The sequence below is a fragment of the Bicyclus anynana genome, chromosome 9, assembly GCF_947172395.1.
Source record: "Bicyclus anynana chromosome 9, ilBicAnyn1.1, whole genome shotgun sequence".
Classification (NCBI taxonomy): domain Eukaryota; kingdom Metazoa; phylum Arthropoda; class Insecta; order Lepidoptera; family Nymphalidae; genus Bicyclus; species Bicyclus anynana.
In genome coordinates this window covers 16,615,800-16,635,643 of record NC_069091.1, presented here as the reverse complement: position 1 = coordinate 16,635,643, position 19,844 = coordinate 16,615,800, and the positions used below count along the sequence as shown (strand labels likewise).

The 19,844-nt window shown below is 35.9% G+C and overlaps 1 protein-coding gene across 1 annotated transcript in view; it reads right to left on the bottom strand.

The window, feature by feature from the left end:
- LOC112043664 (ATP-binding cassette sub-family G member 4) overlaps nucleotides 1-12,450 on the bottom strand; it is a 52,961-nt gene extending 40,511 nt beyond the window's left edge. The window contains exon 1 of the mRNA XM_024079176.2: nucleotides 12,259-12,450. The gene's annotated coding sequence lies outside the window, so the exon portion shown is untranslated. The remainder of the gene's footprint in view (nucleotides 1-12,258) is intronic.
- Nucleotides 12,451-19,844: the final 7,394 nt, after the last annotated feature.

Here is a 19,844-nt window from a genome sequence, read left to right as displayed (position 1 = left end):
TATTTTTGTGACTCGCAAGTGCGAATTTCAAATTCACCTCTATCTCTCTCTGTTTATCACGATACTATAGAACGAGAAAGATAGTGGTGAATTCGAACTTGCACTTGCGAGTTATACAAAACATCGTTAGAGAATAACCGTGCAGGTTGATGGCGATTCGCTTTAAGGATTTATCACTTTAAACACACAAAAACAAACTGAAAGGGTAAACTTGTTTAAGAAACAGATTCTCAAATAAGTTTACCCCTAACTTGTACCTATACTTACTTTCCCAAATATTTTACTATATGTACTTTTGACAACCCTATCACATTAACATAATTAGGCATGATAGTTGGATCGAGGTCACATGAATTAATCGCCCGGTGACGTCATCCGCGTCACAAAGAACACCGAATCGATACAAGACATTTTTGTCAGTTCCACGATTGTGTGATAATTAGCTTCCAAGGCCTAACTACGTCATTTAATTAATTATAATTAAGTAATGAATTCAAGTATAACAATACACTGATAATTTCATCATATGCTTGCTTAGATATTACATTGTAATTGATTTATTAGGTCGATTGCAGATTGCCGTACTTGTCGAGTTACGAAATTTAGAAAAAAGAAAGTGCTTATTGTTTGAATATTACCTATATAAATATATACGGCTAGTATATTGAACTAACTGTGTGTATAAGAATAATAAGAAATACTTTACTACACACAAAATACAAAGAAAATGAAATATTAATTAATTAAAACTTGTTTAGTTTTAATTATTTAACATTTCATGTTAGCAAGCTGATAAAGTTCAGTGATCAGTCTCTCTTGCATCGTTCTATCTAATGGTGAAAAATGGATTAAAACCTGTCGTGGCAGATGATAGCAGAAAGAGACTTTGTTTTTGACTAACTTTTGTTTAAAGGACAGTTTATTTTATAACTACGTTACGTTTTATAACCTGTGTTAAATTCCCAACTGTCAGTTTAAAAATTTACAATTTTTAAAGTGATTTCTTATCTGAAGCCGACTGGTTTCGCTAATAGCTAAATATTAACCAAAGTAACGTACATATCGGTACCGTTTGTAACCAAATTAAAATTCAATCTATACTAATATTATAAAGCTATAGGATAAATATTATTCCCGTATTCCTAAGGGAAAGGGAGCAAGTAATTTTTAATACAAATACGAGTAAATTGCTCCCCATCTCACTATTATCACCTAAGTAATTTCAGATGATATTGCAGCCAACCAAGTCTTATCTTTTGAATGAAAAGATGATATACGCTAGGATATAGATGCCTAGAATATAGAGATATAGCCAGTGTTCGAAGAAGGTAAAGGCTGACTTGAAAGAGCGGACCCGCAGGCAAATATCTTGAATCTCTATTTTTGGAGTGTAAACATCTTGACATCTTGCTCACGACCTTTTGTGACACACTTTTTCGCGAAGTAAGTACCTATTTGTGGAATTAAACACGCAGTATTGATTTTCCTCTGAGTGAAACATCTGCTGTCTTTTATTTTATTGTTTAGGAGCCTGTAATGACGACACCTACTTCATAATATAGATTTGGAGTTCCAAGATTAATGGCTTATGACCGGTGGACGTTTTGAAATTTTATAGATATTAGGTATCAAAATCTAACTTATGCATAAATTATATTATATTTTGTAATCATAATTCGAATCGAAATCGATTCGAATTAACCATTACCAAAGTAAGCCGCATTACCTATCGAAAACATCGTCCAATTGTAAAGGGTAACACCTACTGAATGGATTTGCCTGAAATATGGAATGGTGACAGATTATACTGTAGATTAACATATTGGATATTTTTGATCCCGGAAAAAACTCCATGGTTCGCGTAAGCTTTATGAAGAATTAAATTTCACGCTATGTCACAGGCATCATGTAGAAAGCTTCTATAGTGTGGAAGCTAGACTGTGCTACGTTGTAGAGATTTATTCCCCGTGTTGGTTAGGTAGTTATTAAAGCATAGCTCTTAACCTTGGCTCCGCTCGGTTCACGTGAAGCGGTATGTCTCGGACTCTTAGGCACGTTTGCCCACCTGGAGAGGATAGGGAACTTGAGAGCTTTACTGTGGATACATCAACATCTTATTTATCTTTCTTTATATTATTTAAAAGAACTAGCTGATGCTCCTTGGTTTCACCCGCATAGTTCTCGTTTTCGTAAGAATATGGGGATAAAATATAGCCTATGACATTCGCAATTCTCAAAACTCGGTTCAGTAGATTCAGAGATTACCTCATACAATCCCACAAACTTTACCTCTTAATAATATTAGTATAGATCAAAAATTATAGAAATCATTTTTGGAAATTTCAACTTTAATGAAGGAAATGTGAGGAAAAGCTTTGTTGATGTTAAAATCATCAGTGCTGTACACGCGGACAATTTATCAGCTGAAAAAATAGCACATATTCGTTACTTTGAAGGTGGTTCAGTGCACCAAGTGCTGACTATTGAAATGTACTATCACTGAAAATATTTTCAATAAAAATATATTTTTAATTACAGTAGATATGCGAAAGTGGAACGAGCATAAAATATAACGAGGAAATCAATACATGAATCTCGATCGAAAAAAATACTATTTTTTATATAGGTTGGTAGAGGTACCTACTTTCAATTTAAGTAAAAAGTATAATATTCTAATGACTTACATTTCACAAGGCCATTTAAGTAATACCGGTTCCAAATTTAGCCGTCATTATTGTTTGACATGAACTACATTCATATTCACTGCCAGGTTAAAGAAAGGTTAAAATATCGGTCTAGACTCAGAACGGATTGTCTGAATAGTCGTGTCTTTATTGATTGTGTTAGCTTTACTATACCACTGACAGCTATTTTTAACCTTCGATGTAAAAAGAATGTTATGAGTTAGTTATCTTTCTGTGCCATTGTAGGTTTTAAACGAAACGATCGACTGTGATGCCAGTTTTTATTTTTAGTGGCCTTTTTCTAAATAATTATAATAGTCAATAGTCTTATAGTTAATAGTTACTAAACAATAATCTAACGAGCGGAAATTTAACCATTTTTCCGTTAGCAAAATTATATTCAACTGCCCTGGAAAGGATATTAAATTAATGTGCTTATTTACCTTTTTTTGCTAATTTACAAGTTTATTTTAATATTAAAACTACCTACCGACTACGAGTAAGTAGTCAATCTATACTACTAACTCTTGTTAATGAAATAATTTATGTTAGCTTCAACTAATCGACGCCTCCCGTGACCAGAAGGCTGACCTATAAGTATATAGGTCAGAGAATCAGTATTGCCATATAACGTGGTAATACTGCCAGCCTTCTGGGCACTTTACCAATGAATATCGATTCGGACGAATTCTACAACGCCTAAGTCTGTATGAGATATAATTTTCTTTTTTATTTTTAAACTGCCTTTTTTGGTTTTGTTCTATATCCGGCTTACTCGCATGTTAACGTTAATATGTGTTCACCGATATCTCCGTCAAATTGTTACATTTCCACAAAGTATAAACCTACAATAACCTAAAAATAAAAATAAAAAAATATACATCACATTATAGTAGCAGACAGTTTTAGTGCAATGATTCATAGGGTTTAGGAATTGCAGATATCTGTCTCTCGTCGAATATTGGTTATTAACCCGACATCGCGGTGAATGTTCGAGGTCAGAACTAAGCCACAGAATACCTACTGCACTAACTAGATCACGTCTCGGTATTGTTGCAACCATGGACTTGTATTTAGCCAGACACTATTTGAACATTAAATTACATATCTACATGAAATACAGATGATACTGTATCAATAAATAAATTAATTAAACAAATAAAAACCAGACTGCATAAATATAGAAAAACTGAAAAGAAAAAAAACAAGCTCAATCTAGAAGTGTAGAAAGCAATTATAAAACAGTCGGGACCATATTGTATATTGGATAGAATGATTTTCGTCTACATTATTTAATACGAGTAGGTACATGAAGGCAAATAATTATGAGTTTTTTTTATTCTTTACAAGGTAGCCCTTGACTACAATCTCACTTGATGGTAAGTGATGATGCAATCTGAGGTGCATGAGGGCTTAGTTGTTAGGAGGAGTAAAATCCACACCCCTTTCAGTTTCTACACGACATTGTACCGGAACGCTAAATTGCTTAGCGGAACGTCTTTGCCGGTAGGGTGGTAACTAGCATTAAGGTAAGGTATATATAAGATAAGACGCTTGCCTAGAAAACGCTTATTTACTCTAGCTTTAAAGATTCCAAGCAGTACCTACTGTAATGTTCCGGTCTGACGAATATAATGGCTGGTGTAATTACAGGCTCATGAGGTACTCGTATAGTAGTTACCCTTGCATGTTTTGTGAGGTGTGTGCTTTAGGATATGGTTATCCGCATACCATCAGCTGGCCTGTTTATTAATATGGTCTTTAATAACAACCTATTAAACATAAGAGAAGAACCGTGCTCAGCAGTGAGCCGAATATGGCTTGATAATGATGATGATAATGATCGTGTGGCAATATGGAAGAGCAAGGAGTTGCATGGACGATTCTACAAGGCCCTTACTGGGCCGGATGTAGATCAAATAACATCTGTATCTTGGTTGCAATTCGGTGACCTCTTTGGGGAAACCGAGGGTTTTGTCTGTGCAATTATGGACGAAGTTATAAAGACGAGAAACTACCGGAAACACATTATGAAAGATGGCACTCTAGACATCTGTCGAGCGTGTCATCGTCCTGGGGAGTCCCTCAGGCATATTGTGTCCGGGTGTTCTCACCTTGCTAACGGCGAATACTTGCACAGACATAATCAAGTAGCCAAGATAATCCACCAACAGCTTGCTCTTCAATATGGCCTTATCGATTTTGAGATGCCTTACTATAGGTACGACCCAGCGTCAGTTCTTGAAAATAGCAGTGCATTGCTCTACTGGGACCGAACGATTATCACTGACAGGTATATTGTAGCCAATAGACCTGATATAGTGCTAGTCGATCGGTCAGTGCGTCGTGCAATAATTGTTGATATTACTGTTCCACATGACGATAATCTGGTTAAAGCCGAAAAGGAAAAAGTATCAAAATACTTGGACCTTGCTCACGAGATTACCGCCATGTGGAATGTTGAGTCAACTATTATTGTTCCGATAGTTGTTTCAGTCAATGGTCTTATAGCGAAAAGCTTCGACCAACACCTTAAGAAGCTTTCGCTTAACTGTTGGATCAAGAGTCGGATACAAAAGGCAGTGATTCTTGAGACGGCGCGTATTGTGAGGAGGTTCCTCACTCTAGAGCCCTGACCACCGGTTGCTTGGACACTCAAATGTCCCGCAGCGGGAGGATGAATTTTTTTTTTATAAATTTTTAATAATGTTTTGTATTTTATTATACTTATATTGTTAAAAATTTTAAAAAAAAAGAAGTAATAAATAAATGAGAGAAAAATGATAATGATTATAAGAAAATACTGTGGTTACTACTCTTTATTATTAAGCATAGAGACAGTTGTCATAATAATCATATTAACTACGAATCTATAAGACTTGTATTTAATAGATTACATAATTGCAAAAGTCATAGTTCATCTTATAAAGCGGCAAGTTCCTTCAAAGAGTAGGTATCTTGAAGAGTGTGTGCTTTGTGTGATAAATGTTAATATTGTTTTAAGTAGGTACCTAGTAGGTAACATCTGCTAATGTCAAAGGATAATTATTACTTTATACTCAGAGTTAATATTTGCTTTTTCTTGTTATATTAACAAGAAATAAGCAAACGTATTTTGTTACATCAGGTACCTACCTACCTACCAATACCATATAAGTAAAAAATGTTGGAAATGCCATCCATGTCAGCTGAATGGTAGGCGTCGACTGATCCGGATCGTACGTATCGGACGCGTCGTGTCGCGTTGATAAAATTAGTTTGTTGCGATGCATACGATGCGGATCTGTAGACGCCTGCCGTAAAGCGAATGTCCGTAAGGGTATTTATTATATTATTTCGTACCGGATAATAAATAGCCTAGTGATAAATCATGTCATCAGCTATAACACTTAGCTTCGTCGCAACTAATTGCTGGACACCCACCTAGTGAGCAATTTAGTTTTATTTTAAATGTGCAGTCTAACTAAAAGTTTCATCTTATCGACATTCAATCAAAATCATTAGAAAAAATTGTACCTACATTTAATACTCACGCAGAGATACTCTGCGTGATCGAATCAGAAATGAGGAGATCCGCAGAAGAACCAAAGTCACCGACATAGCTCAACGAGTTGCGAAGCTGAAGTGGCAATGGGCGGGGCACATAGTTCGAAGAGCCGATGGACGTTGGGGTCCCAAAGTGCTGGAATGGCGACCCCGCACTAGTAAGCGCAGTGTTGGCCGACCCCCCACCAGGTGGACTGACGACATCAAGCGAGTCGCAGGGATTCGCTGGATGCAGGCGGCTCAGTATCGTGATGTTTGGAAGTCCCTACAAAAGGCCTATGTCCTGCAGTGGACGTCCATCGGCTGATATGATGATGATGATTTAATACTCACGGAACCGTTCGACTGTTTTAGACTGTTTAATTTAAACGTATGCACTTTTGTAGCGCAGAAATGAATGTTTACAAGGGAATGCCTTGCATTACCCTGTTAATAATTTTAAGCAGACATATAATTTCGTGCTGCAAAATTCTTATTTATTTCGCCTTCAATCAAAACTCGCAGCAAATGGAACTCATAAGCCAAAACTGTTTAAATAGGTAAAAAAATCCTATACATTATTATAAATATCCGTTCCCTTTGTTGTGTAGAAGGAAGTATAAATGTAACAAAAATGCAGCACAACACGTAAACATTACAAATACAGCCTATTGATTGTCATTTTGCATTTCCCGTTCCGATATAAGGAAGGCGAATTAATGAAAAAATAAAACAAGCTATGTAATTACTCGAGTTACTTGGCCTTAAAGACAAGATAACGCCTTATATAACATATTAATTGTTTTGACTACAAAACAGTACCAAGTGTGTGTCTGTCTACGCAGAGTTGGGTTCCGTAGTACCCCGTACTGTGACCATAAACAAAATAACAAACAATTAGAAGTAGCGTGTAATTGCGACGGTGACTTCACTTCAGTCTAATTGAATGAATTGAAACTACAATACAAATATTTATTTTTTTGCAAATTGTAAATATACATCTTATCTAGAACTTATAGATCTTGATATAAATGTTGAAGCATACAATTCGCTATAAGACAGCATGCAAATTTCAAAATGTCCAGATCTCACTACAGATCAGAGCCTCTGATCTTCTAGGAAAGGGATTTAGAACTTTGTGCAAATTCAAGTATCCGTCGGCGATACTGGTATCAATAGTTTGGAGTTTGGAGGAGACACCTAAAAATTTTAACATAATTAATGTTATTGCACAAACTTTTTATTATTATGAATTAATATAATTTACACCGTTTTCCAGTATGAATAGTACATAGGTACATACTTCGGCTAGTTGTTTTAGTACGGATCCCTAAAAAGTTGGAGATCTTCCACGGAAAGCAATAAAAACAAGTTTTTTACAGACAGACACAAATGACTATTAACTATTACAACAAGCAATAAATAACAAATATTATAACACCACAAGTAACTCTTGGTTTTTAACTGTTCTATAATATTTATAAGCATTCAATTGTGTGTAAACTTATAATTTGAGTAAGTATTTGAATGGTACTTCTATATTATTATTGAAACCTCAATAGTTCTACGGTTAAAAGGCGATCCTTAAATTCGAAAGGTCGTTGGTTTGACTCTTCTCGTTCCCTTCCTGGCTTTCTGTTTTCTGTGCTTAGTTAGAGCAGAAAAGGGCAAAATTGGCAAAAGACATTTGACGTTTTTAGCACTAACCTAGATGTTAGAAAAAAATATTATTGTATGCCTACATATAGGTAGAAAGGTACATGATAGCCAGACGCTTCAATAGCAAAGACTTCAAAGTAGGAGGGAAGAAACTATAAATACATAATACCTACTTTACTAAAGATCCAAAAAAAGCATGTAAATACTAAGTACGTAAAAAAGCACTCAATTTATATCCCAACGCATCTCAAATTCAGACGAAGCAGGCTTAATAAAAAAAGAAAGATTACATAAAAAAAGAAACCAGTTTCGCCGAATATCATGTACCACGGCAACGGCAAGGACAAAAGCGAACAGATTACAAGGCCGGAATAAGCAAGATTGCGGATTGAAGGCCGAAGAATATTTGCCGTAGCTGTCTTGTGTACGGACATGTTGACATGCGCAAAAGAAATAAGCCTACTAATATCTATTTTTTCATTGGAACTAAAATAGATGGGTATTAAACAGTTGTGTAAGTACATTTATGATTTAAATATGTTAAACAATATTTAAGATAAACGAGACAAACCACATCATTACCCATCCACATATTAATTTTACAAATATAGTTGGGTCTAGAGAAGAATATTATTAATAATTTTGTATAAATTATCATTGATTGTAAGTATAATCTTGCGTGTCTTTCTACTTTCGGAGGACGGAATTGCTTTGGATGTCTTATGGTGTACAGACAAGCTCGTGACAGATGCGTTGGTGAGTAAAACTAATCAAACTATAATCTGCAAAGCATCAGTTTCTGTCAAACAGCTTTGAATATCATACACCTACCTTACGTACTAGTCTAAATATAGAAAAGACCCAAATCTCCTCTCGTATATAGAAACATCACACCGCCTATCCTACCAATTTAAGAATAATATTGAGGGAGGCCTAGCCCTGAATTGGGCATTCCAAATAAGCTGGTAGTGATAATTTACATTTAATTATTATTTGCATCATTTTCATTACTTAGCCTGTTTTGAATAGCATACGTGCATGGCACTTACACGCATTTACTCCGAAACCATCTTTTTCATAACAATTATAATTTTCCTATGAAAAAGATGATTTCGGAGCAAAACCGCAGCGTGGTTAGTCTAACTAACCGTCTAAACCCTCACACTAGTCTACAGATTTTGTACAAAGTTCCCCGCCTATTCTCGTTTAAACTCCCCTTTATCTCATGGTCTAGATCAACTATACTACCATGAACAAAAATTATGTTTCCATCCTATCCTACTTTTAGCCCGTTCAAACAAACATACATTAAACGAACGCTCTATCAAATTATTAATAATATTATAACTAAGTATAATCGCAGTAAATTCCACGATTTGTTTAAACAAGCATCGACCAAAACCACAGAATACTTAATAACACAAGCAAAACATTGAATAGATCCATCTGTATAAAAACATTTTAGCTAAAAGTATCTACTTGGGTGCAAAAAAACATCGAAGTCATATGCTAATTGATTCAATATTTTTTGTTTTATTTATCACAACTCATGATGAAGTGACGAGGCAAAACATGAAAATGAAAAATTAAATTCGTTTAATTTTAAGTATGCTAGTACTTTCGATACAAGTAAATTTTTTTCTGATTGTAGCATCAAACTTTGAGTGGTTTGTAGAAAGATAGATATATTCTTTATTGCACATAACAAAATATATAAAACCAATATTCGTCGAGAAATAAAAAAAGTAGAAATATGCACAAAGGCGGTTTTATCGCTAATAGCGATCTCCTCCAGACAACCCGCATTGTAAGATTCAAGTTACAGGATTGTAGTTACTACTACTGTGATACCTGATAACTTAGGAAAGGTTAATAATTCCATACCTAATTTCCAATGGACAGATAAAACTTTGGAAGTTCATCTTCAAAAAATGTATGTTATAGGCAATCGGACCAATGGACAATGGATTAGAGTTATCAATCCCAAAGCAGCGCTTACAGTAAGTACTGCGGCAGAGTATTCATACGAGAATGGTACAATGACTTCTCGTTATTCAGACCAAAGTTGAACCACTGAAATGCGATGATTCCAAATTCAAACGGATGCAACCAAAATTAATTAAATTGGTTCTGCAAAACAATAGATAAAATATGATCCTAATGCATTCATGAGTACGCAAAGGGCAAAAGAGGTCGATAAAATAAAAAAGAGTTCATCCGTTGCTATACAAACCATATGCGTTTTACTCTCAAAGTAAATGAACTCTCGTTATTATTTAGACCTTATTATTTCTTTATCTTATCTTTTGCAAAACTAATTACTTAAATGTAATCCTCCGATAAGTTTTCAATCCCAATGGTGTCTTTATAAAAAGATATTTTTTATGGTCAATAGGCTTGCACTTGACTACAATGTTGGGAAGCAATAATGAGGTGACCAATGAGATTAGATTTGCAAATTACCTATTCAATAATGCAGGTATTTAGATTTTAGGTGGCAGGAAATATAGACGCCGAAAAGGCATTTTCTGAAAAGAAATTTCGGAGCGAAACTTTACGGCGTCTAGCTGTTCTGTAATTGGAAAAGCAGGAACAAGGTTGTTAAGTTCCTGGGCACTCCCTAAAGTGATGCATGCATTTTGCGATGATATTGCAAAGTCAGCAGATTTGACCCATCAGAAACTATCCTCCTAACACGGCCGTCTATAAAATCTAAAGAATTGAGTTGATTTAGCGGAGCTAGGTTTATGGAAACATATCTATCTTCCAGTCTTTCCAGTATATAGGCAGCAGGCTAAAGTGTATGATCTTACTCTGGTATGGTGCAAAAATACCAATTAACACTAATAGGGAGTGTGACTCTACACCTGTAGATGTCTTGTAAGAGGCAAATTTATGGTACTGAGTTAACTATCAAACATGTTTGACAATATAGATTGTAAACTTTACTGTTTCTTAAAGCAATGTTTAAAGAACGCTTCAAACAAAACCTCAGACGATCAAATAAATACGTTTGATTTGATGAAAAATTTGTTTTTTACGGAGTCCTTACGAGATTTAAATGCGTGTTTATCATAAACCAACTGAATCTCTAAAGTATGCGGCATATCGAATGTACGTACAGTAACTTACTATAAATACATACATAGTCCAAGTCTTTTAAGTATTCAATTTCAGGGAAAGATGAGCACAAAAGATTCTAAAGGCTAAGAAATGCATCCACCGAGGCAGGCCCCGCATAAATGCGAGATAGATAGGCCATGCATTTCAGAGCCTATTTTCCCTGCCATTGTACTCTATCTTACTCTATTACCGTATATTTTAATAGTAAAACTCCATGTTATAGAAATTTGCGTGTTAATTTTTGTCCTAAAGCAGTATAAATGTTCTTTTGGTTAAAAGAACGTTGCTGGTGAGATTGAATTGCTATATCATTTTAAATAAGTCCAACTTTCCCATTCGCTCACTCTGAAAGACTGTATTAGGAGTGGATATTTTTTCCCCACCCTTGCTATGTATATTGTTCTGAATAGTTAATTACAGCTTGCAGGTATTGTGACGGTCCTCGAGTAAGCCCCAGATACTCCTACTATTATTTAAATAGTATTCAGAATATAATCTGTTGTTACTTTAGCGCGTTGAAATTCTGTTTCATTACTTACTATTTTTTTACTCTTTATCTTTTTAAGAAATCCTTCACTTTCTTTTGTCAATCCTCTCTCATGGATGCTTTTTTATATACAACAGTTTCCCACTCGAGCCTAATTGGATCATTTACTTGTTCAGTCAGCATAAAACACGTAATCAAACGTAAAAACGTTAATTAAAATTTTAGCGGTGGGTTAAAACCTAGGTATCATTGCAGATTAAAACTGCAGATGAGATACTTGGCACTAAAACGTTCATCATTTATGTGTGATCATTTATGAAACTTATATGAATTACGTACATTAATAAGATTGAGAGAGTGAAAAGTTTAGAACTTAATATAATCCTGTAAAATTCTATAGAGCTTACTGGATTTTAATTAAAAAACGTAAATAATGAAAAACTGAAAATAATTGTTCGCAATTAAACAAAGCTGATAAGCATGGTAATCAGAATGAACTAAACATTGAATTTGAAATTGGAATTATCACTCGAATAAAACACCTTAAACAGTAGACATTAAAACCGTTATCAAAATTCAACAAAGAATTGTATGTAGCACAAGTCAATTGTTTCAATTAAACAAAGACTGTCTCCCATCGGATCATCAACGAAAACGTATCAGTATCAATCGTTACTCAAATATTAGCATTGCGACATAAACAATAGATGCGTGCACAAGAATAAAATAAACAACAAACTAGCGCAAATATAAAATTAAAATAAGTTATAATATATTCACCAGATTTGTAGAATGAAATCCAAAATCGATTCACAAATGGCACTGGAAACACTTGGGTTACTCAATAAGTACAAAAAATACGCACTGGAAGCCCTGAGTTTATTTTATTTGTTATCGACGGACTGGCAGACGCACATCTACCCTACACGACGAGTCATATGCTACTGAGAAGCGAGTAGAGCGCTGAAGTGAATTCTGGTCCGCGAGACAACGAACTCGGCATGCTCGGTCTATGCTGCCTGTACTCTGTACCGTAGCTATACTATACGCGGCGTTTTTCCAGCGAAGTTTCCATTTACGACTTGTCGCTCGATAAGAAATTGCAAACAGTATTCCTTATTTACGATCTCCATACCAACGCGACTTATCGATCTCCGTTTCCGTCCATATTATGTCATTGATTACCATACGGGACTCCATGTACAATCACATTTTTTTCAAATCAAACGTATTTGTAAAACATTTTGATCATCTGCGATTTTGTATGCGTTATCTGCGTTAAGTCAAGTTCTGGCGCAGTTGGTAGTGCTGTTAATTCCAACAGAGAGGGAGGTTCAGTTCCCGTCTCGGGTCAGTTTAGGATATTGTATTTTCTAAATTGGCTCAGATTTCTGGAGGTAAGATCGGCAGTAGCTACTTACCAGCGACAGACGTATCGCTTAACGATTCAGCGTTCTAGTGCGTTTTCGCAGAAACCGTCAGAGGTCCATCATCATCATCATCATCATTTGATAATGATGATGAGAATGATATTGATGATTCATTTCAGCCGATGGACCACTGCTGATGGACATAGGCCTTCTGTAGGGTCTTCCAAAGCCAGCGAATCCCTGACACTCGCTTGATGTCGTCAATCCACCAGGTGGGGGTCGATCAACACTGTGCTTTCAAGTGCGGGGTCGCCATTCCTTAGGACCCCAACTTCCATCGGCTCTTCGAATTATGTTTCAGAGGTATAGCTAGAATAAAATCTTGTATCTCAACCTCGAAAGCCCGCTTGCATTTTAGACTGCACTTCAGGTGAGATTGCAGTTATCGGCCAAGTTGTCATTGAATATAATGGTAGATGTAGATGCGTCATGCGTTAATTTTTGTCTCTATTTAAGATAATGTCTATATCTTGAATAGAGACAAAAATTAACGCAACAAAAAGTCTTCGATGCAGTCTCGGCCTACGCCCCTGCCTCGCTCCGAACAAAGGCGACGCCGTCCGAAGCTACACAGCTGTTTAATGTTTTCAAGAGCCCGCGTCTCGCGGATCGATTGCCGATTATTGTGACGTAACGCACAGACAAATAGACAGTAACACAGTATCACATACACAAAGCCCCACAAGGAACTAGCGAACTAAAATCAATAGCCATGTTCACATAACTGCTGGTTGAAATTACGCATGAACTAAGTACTAGCAAACCCCGCAACTCTGTTCACATGAAAATCTAATTTTCACAAATTGCGAAAAGCGATTTCTTCGGGAGAAAGTAAGAAGTAGCCTATGCTGTGTTACTGTTCCGATGTCTAATTGATCTCTGTACCAAAATCATAAAAATCGGTTCAGCAGTTTAGCTGTGAAAAGGTAAACTATAATAAGGCTAGAGTATAGAGTAGAAATTGTGTCCATAATTTGAATGAAATTAAATTTATAAATTAATAAATTAACAAAAATAAAGTTGGAGCGTTTTTTAAACCATTTTTTTAATTTTTGCCTGTCTGCATGTTTACGCTTTTCTCTGTGCCTTCTGAACGCATTTTTATGCGGGTCTCACAGTTAGATTTAATCAATGTCTGGAACAGCTTAGCTATTATAGATTCTCATTTCATCAAAATCGGATGTACCTCGAACCTTGCAAAAAATTGGTTATTTACGGCACGGTTCAATTCAAACTGTCAACACACAAAACCTATTTTGAAGCAAGTTAAAAAAACTATCTCATGTTAGGTATTACTGACTAGAATCTTCTAACCTGACAGCAGGACTTATAAAAGGCCTTACTATTAAAGTACGACCTATTCTAATTGCTTATGTAAATATATTCTATTCTACTCAACTACTCAATCACTTCAGAAAGGCATATCGGATTAGAATGAAAGTTAGCACATAGTTAGATTACGGTCTGATTATAGCACAATAAGCTACTTTTCCGACCCAAACATCTGCGTTTGTAAATTTTAGATAGGTAAATCAAGTATTTTTTTACGATAATAGAATTTATATTTTTGCGGTTATCCAAACGTGTTTTATAGAATTAAAAATTTGTGGTGCCGTACCACAAAAGTAAAACGGTACAATGCAGTCAATTTGTAACAGGCACATGAATAAAACAAATTACAATTGTGCAATAATATTTTCTTTGTCCTTATTCAGACTTTCTGATCAATATAATAGAGACAATGTCATATTGATTAAAACGACATTTAAACTCACGAGAGTTGGGTATTGGGTACGGAGATGTGCTCAGATATGGTAATTAATAATTGTATTTATTTAGTAAATAGTTACTTCATATTTGTTGGGTCCCAAGGAGCTAGAATGGGGACCTCGCACCGGAAAGCGCAGTGTTGGGTGACCCCCCACTAGGTGGACCGAGGATATCAGGCGGGTTGCAGGGAGCCGCTGGATGCTGGCGGCTCGAGATCATTGTGTTTGGACGTCCATGCGAGAGGCCTATGTCCAGCAGTGGACGTCTATCGGCTGATAAGGTAAGGTAGGTACTTCATATTTTATTAGTTCTATAGGCCTCAACAGCGTGCACAAGGTCTATAACTAGGGTAGACGTATCTATGAAGAACACACCACTGACAGGTCTAGGCTTATGTTTAGATGACTACACTGCCTGATGGAAAGCAAGCATATGGACTAGTCATTCCTCCTCTTACCAGTTCAAAGAAAGGAGGAGGAAAAAATATAAATATGCCATAGATATGAAACAGTAGTGGAATATTTCGCTTTCGTTTTCTCCCGCGAATGTAAATTAGGTTAGGAAGTGGGGCGAAGTGAATATCCTGCTACAACCTTTATTTTTTTACACATATCAGCGATATGCGGATACATGAACAAAATTATGCGAAATACTCTTAAACTTATTATATCTCGTATTTATATTATAAATAATTATCATAATATAAAATCGCACAAATGTTATAAAGTCGAAAGTTTCTGTGTAAGTGTGTATATGTGTTGCGAATTGGCTTTGGATTAACACATAGGCTACTTTTCATTCCGGAAAAATCTATGGTTCTCGCGGGATTTGTGAATTCCACGCGGACGAAGTCGCTCGTATTAAATCATGTTAAGTGGTTGATTAGTGATAATAATGAGACAAACTTTTACTGATAAATTCTTGAAAGAAAGAAGTTGCTTAATATTTTATAGCCCGACTCAGGGCTCAAACCTTATAGTGTAAGCAAGCGTATTCGATGTTAGACCACATGGACACTTACCATCAGATCGTAGTCAAACACAAGGATCTCTAGCATTAAAGAAAAATCTTTAGAAATATAATACCAGTGTATAAATTCTCATTATGTTTCGGCGAACTACAGCGGAAGGAATTCCATCAAAGCTAGTTTAATCATTAACTACTGAGATAAAATGCGCTGGCGCACGTTTCACTCTCAGATTCATCGCGCGTGATTCATTATTAACAGAATTGTTACAAATGTGAATGTGAGTTTCTTTGTCTTTTTACAAGTTAACCCTTGACTACAATTTCACCTCATAGTAAGTGATGATGCAATCTAAGATGGAAGCGGGCTAACTTGTTAAGAGATGGATGAAAATCCACACCCCTTTCGGTTTCTACACGACATCGTCTATCGCTTGGCGATACTACTTTGCCGGTAGGGTAGTAAGTAGCCACGACCGAAGCTTCCCACCAGCCAGACCTGGACCAATTAAGAAATCCTCAATCGGCCCAGCCGGGAATCTAACCCAAAACTTCCGTTATGTAAATCCACCGCGCGTACCAATGCGCCACGGAGGCCGATTCAGGAAATTACATTAAAAACCGCAGCAGGTTGCGAGATATAGGTCAGCAAGTAAGAAAATACTTCAATACTTAACTAATTTTTATGTAGGTACCTACCTATATGTATTATTGTATATTTTATTTTAATAAAATAAATACAAGTAAATAATAGTTCTTCACTTTAGGCAGGGAAGCGAGTAACATTTTAGGAGGATCTATAACAACGGATAACATCTACAATAATATACTCTATTATTTATGATGATTTCACATGAAAAAAAAACACAAAAAATTGTTAAATAATGTTAATAAAATACAACATTAAAATAATGATGATTATACTTCCCAAGCCAATTACGCTTTTATGAATGCGAAACTCGCCGATTGATAACAGCCCGGTGCGTTGAGTACGCGCGCACTCGCTATGAGCGGGACAGCAACATATCGCTTAGAACTCGCCGTTCATGCAGATACACACGAGGACATCCAATTCCGGATGAAATCCTATCCTTAGGTTGTTTGGTAACAAAGGTCTTTGTCATTCATTCATATCGTTGCTATTATGCGCAACATTAACTTTTTCAGAATGAATAAATTTTCATTTTTATTTATTTTTTCAACTGTAAAATCATACAGTCAACACCTTGTGAGGATGTTAAATTATTTACAAACTAGCCGTTAATAATACTGGCCGGGATCCACTGCATATCGTTCTTGCTCTCCAAGTCATTAGGTGTAACACCACTAACTTCCCAAATCCCCGGCTACTTTTACTAAAATCCAACAAGAAAGAATGCTCAGTTTTCATAACCCGATCTAGGACTCGAACCCAGGACATAGTAATCTAAAATCTAAAGCCATATAGGCTTAGTCAGAGATATTATAGTTAGAGAATACCAAATTTTCCTGTTTTAATATACGTAAATGATAAGTCGGTTCGTAGATTGGAATGTAAATCAGGTGAGTGTGTAGAAGCTACACGTTGCCATCGATTTCGGTCATTGTTGCCATCTCGCTTTCGTACTCTCTTTTCTCTCTCCAACGTAGCGCGCAGTGCAGACATGGGGTAAACCCGGTACTCGTAGGGTTGACATGAGCGAATAAGAAAACTTAGGACAATTTTTGAGGTCAAATTCTGATCCTAATTTTAAGGAATACGTATCGGATTATAATATTTAAATACCTTTAAGTATTCAGAGTGATTTTCCTGATATATGAATAATATTTATAGGTTTTCGAGAAATCAATTTTTGAAATAACTTTTTTCTTAAACGAAACAAAAACCTACCTTTACCTGTGGAACAATGCTGAAAATCATTCCGCTAGTTTATTCATTTAGATACTAAATTGATCCATTTTCGATTGCAAACAATCTATACTACAGTGCTTCTCGATGTATACGTACTGTTTACCAACAAACTAAAAAAAAATAGGGTATAAATAACTAGTCATTTTACACCTAATAATAATTATATTTAAGAACGTTGTTCATAGATGAATGAATAATAAATTCGATTAATAAACTTAAAACAGTTAAGTATAATAGTTAATATATTTTGAATAACATTTTATGAACAATCAATACATAGTTTAAAATAAATAAATTATGTAATGACATGCGTTTTCTAACTTCATTTCTAATTTATTTGCTGGTAAAAAGTACACATCGGGTAGGGATGTAATATAGTGAAAATCCTACTACATTACTTAGTAAGAATTGGCAAAGCATTTGAAATTGTTCCACAGTTCATTTAGGTATGGACAGTACCTATGAAATTCGGATGCATGGGTACCCTGTTTACGAACCAAGAACTGTCCTATTTTAAGAAAACTTTAGTGCATTTTAATACGAAGCACATGCTATTCTGACATTTCCTACAAACAGGCTTCATCGAATGGAGATACTAATCTATAATTATTTAGATTATGAAATAAATATTCCACGCTGGTAGGCGGTAGTGAAAACTAGGCAGCTATTATCTAAATAATAAATGTACCTCGGTTACCTAGGTAAGCTAGCTGACCCGGCAAATGTTTTACCTTATAAAAAATTTGGGGTGAATCACCCTTATCATTTAGGGTAAGAACAAAAAATAGATGTTGGCAGATTCTTAGATCTACCCTATGTTCAGCCTCATGACAGGCAACCATACCTCAGACCAGAACACAGCAATGGCGCAGCAGAAATTAGGCTGGTGGGAGGCTTCGGCCGTGGCTAGTTACCACCTACCGGCAAAGACGTACCCCCAAGCAATTTAGCGTTCCGATGTGATGTCGTGTAGATACCGAAAGAGGTGTGAATTTTCATCTTCCTCCTAACAAGTTAGCCCGCTTCTATCTTAGACTGCATCATCACTTACCATCAGGTGAGATTGTAGTCAAGGACTAATTAACAGCGTAATATATTTTTTAGTACAAACAAATAAAAAAAAATGTTTGCGACCTCGATGTTGGATTAAGATAAAATTTAAATGCAAAAGTTTTTGTAAAGAAAACAAAATACCTAAGCATGACGGTAGTACATACTTCCTGGAATGAGCTCTGCCACAAGCTCTACTACTGTGATATGGTTTTCGTGATAAAGAGTATAATACGTTTACTATATATATTTACTATTTATTTTAGGACCCGGCACCCGCACGGTGAATTCATGGAATGCTAAGATATTCGTCGCATAATTCACTGCCCAAATATTTAGCCTACTTAGCCTCGTTTAACGTGTACTGCCTGGTCGACCTAGTAGGTATTTAGGTTGGCCTATGTTGGCTTTGGATTAGATAGTCCAGGGTTCGAGTCCTGTTTAGGACTATGAAATACTAAACCTTTTTCTTCTACGAAATTTTCAGTATATACTGTTACATCCCTAAGCCCAGGAGAGGAGGATATTAGTTGTCAGAATGCTGACCAAATATGGATTGGCAAACTTTACACACGTTTAAAAAAATTCTCTGGTATGGTTTCCTCACGATGTTTTTCCTTCACCGTTTGAGACACATGATATATAATTTCTTAAAAAGCACACAACTGAAAAGTTGGAGGTGCGTGCCTCGGACCGGATTCGAACCGACGCCCTCCGAATCGAAGACAGAAGTCATATCCACTGGGCTATCAAGTATTACGCTATTAGCTATAGCGTAAAATAGACTGATTGTGATGAATATAATATAAGCAATATAGGAAATCTGAAAGCAATCGTAACTGCAGGAAATAGGAAGCATTGAGGGGTCAATGACCCGAGCCTCTGAAAACCCTGCAGCGTGGCGTGCCTGCTTTATTTGCTTGCATCGGTTCGCTCCATTCACGCCACTTTCAGTAACCACCAGCATGTCTATTCATTATTAAGACGTTAAATAACATAATTACATAGTAATAATTATGTTGTTTAATGTCTTTATAAATAACTGAATTATTCATGCACTTTATAACTAGCTGACGTCGCGCGGTTTCACCCGCGTGGTTCCCGTTCCCGTAGGAATACGGAAACAGTATATAGCCTATAGCCTTCCTCAATAAATGGGCTATCTAACACTGAAAGAATTTTTCAATTCGGACCAGTAGTTCCTAAGATTTAGTTCATTTATAATATGTATAGTTGACGCCGCGGGGTTTTACCCGCGT